The sequence below is a fragment of the Macrobrachium rosenbergii genome, chromosome 13, assembly GCF_040412425.1.
Source record: "Macrobrachium rosenbergii isolate ZJJX-2024 chromosome 13, ASM4041242v1, whole genome shotgun sequence".
Lineage (NCBI taxonomy): Eukaryota > Metazoa > Arthropoda > Malacostraca > Decapoda > Palaemonidae > Macrobrachium > Macrobrachium rosenbergii.
Window position 1 is genome coordinate 71,095,253 of NC_089753.1, and position 5,414 is coordinate 71,100,666.

General features: G+C 38.9%; 1 pseudogene; it reads right to left on the reverse strand.

Moving 5' to 3' along the window:
• Positions 1 to 987, reverse strand: LOC136844718 (cytochrome c oxidase subunit 1-like; annotated as a pseudogene).
• Between the last annotated feature and the right edge of the window lie 4,427 nt (positions 988 to 5,414).

Sequence of the window (5,414 nt, forward strand, 5' to 3'; positions counted from 1 at the left end):
TCAATTTACTCTGATAAATGTAGTTGTAAGATGAATTTTTAGTCTTGGGTGAAGTGATAGCTCAGTGAACAAGGGGAAATCAGTGTGCAATGCCGGCAAAGATGCCAAATACAGCTCCCGTGGATAAGACATAGTGGTATTCGGCAACTATGCTGTATGTGAAATGTACAATAATGTAGATAGATGAGTTGGCTAGAACCACTCCTGTTAATCTTCCTATAGTGAATAGGTAGATGAATCCTAAGTCTCGGATTAGTGATGGTCTGCTGGTGAATTGAGTTCTGTGAAGAGTAGCTAATCATCTGGAAATTTTAATTTCTGTTGTTACCAAGATAATTAATGTAGCAGATGAAAAGTATGCTCATGCATTTACATAAATACCTACAATGAATATATGATGTGTTTATACTATGAATCCTAGAACTTCAAATTACTCCTTTTTTTTTTAACAGACTCTTGTCTTACAATATGAGAGATTACTCCGAAGGCAGGTAGGATTAGAATATACACTTCCAGATGACCAAAGATACAGAATAGGTGTTGATAAAAAATTGGGTCACCCCTCCCGTTGTGTCAAAGATAAATGTGCTTGAATTTCGGTCAGTTAGTAGTATTGTGATGGCTCCAGCTAGAACTGGTAGTGATAGTAGCAGGAGGATGGCTGTTAGGAAGAGGGCTTATATGAATAGTGGTGGTCGGTTCATTGTTATTCCTGGTTATCGCATACTGATTACTGTGGTTATGAATTTGAATTTAACTGCTCCCAGGAATGAAGATACCTGGCTAGATGAAGTAAGAAAATCCCTAAGTCTACTGCAGTCTCTGCTTGAGCAGTTCCGGCTGCCAGCGGAGGATAAACAGTTCGTCCTGTGATAGGAGTAGCGTTAGTGATGGAGGTAGAAGTCAGTATCTTATTTATTCAAGGGAATGCTATGTCTGGTGCTCCTAGTATCATGGTACCTGTCAGTTACCAAATCCTCCGACCATATTTGGTATCACTATAAATACAATGATTACGAAAGCAGTTTTTTTCATAACTCCTGTTTATCTTGAATGTTTTATTCAGAATTTTACCACTATGTTAAATGCCCGTATAATATTCCTTACACGATTAAGAAGACTTTCTCCTCATTCCTTTTGATTTAAGAAATAAAACTCTGGTTTTTAATCAAGAGTATAATTTGCCTTCCAAGCCTTAACACACATTCTGTTACAAAAGGCTTCTTCTTTGGTATTACTGTGGTGTTTGACATTTAAATGCCCTCATCGATGCCAGATCTTGGGAAAATCAAATGTACAAGGATGATGTTCCTCATTGTCACGAAAAGGAAAGAGGCTATTTGCTGCTTCCAGTTTATATGTTAATGTAAAGTATATGGTTTACTCTAGCAATACCTAAATCCCTATTCTGGTTTGACTTATGACGATAAAACAATTGTTTGACAACTTATTAATGGTTCACTTTCAGTTTATTATTCTCTTTTTGACCAGTTTTTTAACCCTTCTCGCTATTCTTCCAGATACCGTGAAACCCTATAAAATTCCATCTAAAATTAAATAAGTTCAGCTAAATTGCATGGAAATAACCCTGAGGATACAGTGGATTTATTTGATGTAACAGAATTGAATGGGCAATAAAAGTGCCATTGCTGCCTCGGATAAACGTATGAATGTAAGTTCGTTCCATGCTTCCCTTCCATGCTGAAGGAAACTCAAGAGATGAAAAGAGAGAGAGAGAGAGAGAGAGAGAGAGAGAGAGAGGGAGGAGAGAGAGAGAGGGGCTGTTAGGGAGGATTTCCTGATTTTACCTTCATGAAGATATTTTATGAACACTCTCGAGCTTTGAATTGTTCTGTAGATAAATATTCATTACCAAAACGACATCGGCAATAATAATAATAATAATAATAATAATAATAATAATAATAATAATAATAATAATAATAATAATAATAATAATAATAATAATAATAATAGATAAAGAAAGACTTTGTAGTCATAGCATATCCAGAGCGCGTGCAATTGGTAATTGAATTTCTTAGAATTCTCGCCATGTAATTGCTGACACTTAAAACTGTTTTCACTCCTTTCGAAGTTAGCAATTAGTAATTATCCCAAGTTTTACTCTTTTAGAAAATGATATTTTATTCTGGGAATAATGGGTTAGAGTAGTACTGTATATTTGTTGTTGTGGTGGTGGTAGTGACAACAGTAGGTTTCGTAATACTGGTGTTGGAACTGGTAGTATTGTAGAATAGGAATAAACATTAAACCAGCCATAGGGGGTGCAAGCTAGCACAACTTTATGCCGGTCCCAAGACCAGGTAAATGGTGAGGGTTGGTGGCAAGAAAGGCATCCAGCCGTGAAACCTCTGCCAAAACCATGGACAGTAGCCAGGAACAGCCAAGAGAAGGCCAGGGCGTACCCTGTTCATGCAATGAGGGCAGGCTTCGCCTGACCCACCCGATAAATGGGCAAGGGTTACCACATCAAGGACGGGCATGGTTAAAGAAGAAAGTCCAAGAGCTTAGAGATGGAGCTTTGAATGTTGGCACCATGACCGGATGAAGTAGGACAGTGCAGATGTTACTGAGAGAAGGAAAAATGATATCTTGTGTGTGCAAGAGACAAGGTGGAAGGGAAACAAGGCAAGAGAGATTGGTAGTGGATTTAAGATGCTGTATAGTGAAACTGATGAAAGAAGAAGATGTGGAGTTGGGGTTGATCTTAGTAAGGAAATGAAGGAAAATGTAGTTGAGGTTGAAAGAAAAAGCTGTAGAATAATGAAAGTGAAACTGTGCTGTGGGGAACACATTTTAAATATAGTCAGTGCTTATGCACCACAAGTGGGCTGTGATGAGGAAGTTAAAAATAGATTCTGGAGGAAGATGGATGAGATGATTACATCAATAAAAATGGAAGAAAGACTGGTGATTGCAGGAGACCTGAATGGACACACTGGATGCAGTCGGGAAAATATCAGTAGGATCCATGGAGAACATGGGATGGGAGAAATGAATGAAGAAGTAGAACTTATAGTAGATTTTGCATTAGCTTTTGATTTGGTAATAAACAACACCTTTTTTTACAAGCAAAAATTACACCACTTCAGTAGTGGAGGGAGGCAGACGCAGATATATTTTCTGTTGTGTAGAAGAAACCATCTGGTGGAATTAAAGAACTGTAAGATCATAAAGGGAGAAACTGTTAGCACACAACATGGGTTAGTTGTGTCTGATTTTCTGATACGGCGTGTTGCACATGGGAAAACTATGGTGCAGCCCAAGATAAAGTGGTGGAGGCTAAAAGACCAAGAGATGAGACAGAATTTTAAAGAAAAGGTCCTGTACAGCATTAGATTAGCAGATGATGTGAACATCTGTTGGGTAGAAAACAGCACAATGATACTGACAACAGCAGAGGAGCTATTAGGGAAAACATCAGGTAGAGAACCACCTAATGATAAAGAGAGCTGGTGTTGCAACCAAGATACTCAAGATAAGGTAAAAAGGAAACGAGAAGCAAGAATATGTGAAAGGGATGAATCTGTGGAAAATGAAATGGCTTGAAAAACTGCAAATAAAGAAACGAAAAGGGCTGCGGCAAGGGCAAAGGCAGAAGGAATAAATGAGACGTATGAAAAAGTAGAAACATCAGAGGGTCAGAAGATGATCTACAATATAGTAAAAAGAAGGGAGAGAGCAACTAAAGATCTGACGCACATCAAGCAGATCAATGACCGAAATGGAAGAGTTTTGTCAAGGGAAGAATGTATAAGAGCAAGATGGAAGGAACATTTTGAGAAGCTATTAAATGAAGAGAACCCCAGAAGAATAAGAGAAGAGGGAAACTCACGAGTAAAAGCAGTTCCAGATATCACCACAGAAGAAGTGAAGAGAGCACTTGACAAAATTAAAAATGGAAAGGCTGTTGGACCTGATGGTATACCAGTTGAGGTGTGGAAATGCTTTGGAGAAAGGTTGATATACTCTGGGATCTCTTTTCAAAGGTTACCACCAAGAAAAAATGCTGGACAGCTGGAGAAATAGTATTATGGTCCCAATATATAAGGTAAAGGGGGATATACAAGATTGCACAAACTACAGAGGGATAAAACTGATATCTCATTCTATGAAGATATATGAACGAATTATAGAGAAAAGAATAAGGAATGAAACAACAACAAATGAAGAACAATTCGGGTTTATGCCGGGAAAGGGTACAGTAGATGCAATTTTTGCACTAAGGCAAGCAATGGAAAAAAATGCAGAAAGACAGAGAGGGTTACATCTAGTATTTATTGATCTGGAGAAGGCATTTGATCGGGTACCTAGGCAAGAAGTGTGGAGATGTAGGAGAAAGAAGAGTATTTCAGAAAAGTATGTTAAAGTAGTCCAGGATATGTATGCAGAGGTTACCACTCAGGTAAAGAGCACTGCAGGAACAACAGAAAAGTTTAGTGCAAGAGTTGGTTTACATCAAGGTTCAACTCTCAGCCCCTACATCTTTGACCTTGTGATGGATGTTATTACAGCAGATGTCAGAGAAGTCCCGTGGAGTGTGATGTTTGCTGATGATGTTATTTTGGTGGACCTGACTAGAGAAGGGGTGGAGATAAAACTAGAGTTGTGGAGACAAGCACTTGAGGATCAAGGTTTAAGGATATGCAGAGCTAAGACAGAATATCTATGGATGGGAGGGGAAGGAAAACAAGGTGCATTTAAATTAGGTTTAGACGACATCAAGAGGGTTACCACTTTCAAGTACCTTGGGTCCTGTGTGATGGATGATGGTGGCATGGGCTCAGAAATAAACCACAGGATACAGTGCGCTTGGGTGAATTGGAGGAGATCATCGGGAATATTGTGCGACAAGAGGATTAGTGCAAAAGTAAAAGGAAGGTTTTATAAAAGTGTAGTTAGGCCAGCGATGGTGTGTGGGGCTGAGACGTTCTCAATAAAGAAGGTTCAAGAAAGTATATTGGAAGAGGCAGAGATGAGGATGTTGATCTGGATGTATGGAGTCACGAGAAAGGATAGGACCAGAAACGATTATATTAGAGGGACAGTCAGAGTGGTAAAAGTCAAAGAAGATTCAGCAAAGAAGATTGCAGTGGTTTGGTCATGTAATGCGGAGAGAGGAGGATCATGTGTGTAGAAGAGCCATGGTCATGGAGGTGGTTGGGAGGAGGAGGAGGGGAAAGCCAAGATTCAGATGGAAAGATAACGTAGCAAATGACACGCGGAAAAAATGGTTAAGAGATCAGGATATTCAAGGCAGAAAAAGATGGAGAAGGCTTACACGGAACAGTGACCCCATATAGAGATGGGCTGAAGAGGAAGAAGAAGAAAAAAGAAGAAGAAGAAGATTGGATAGGAATAAACTTAAAAAAAAGCATTGGCAAAAAAAAAAA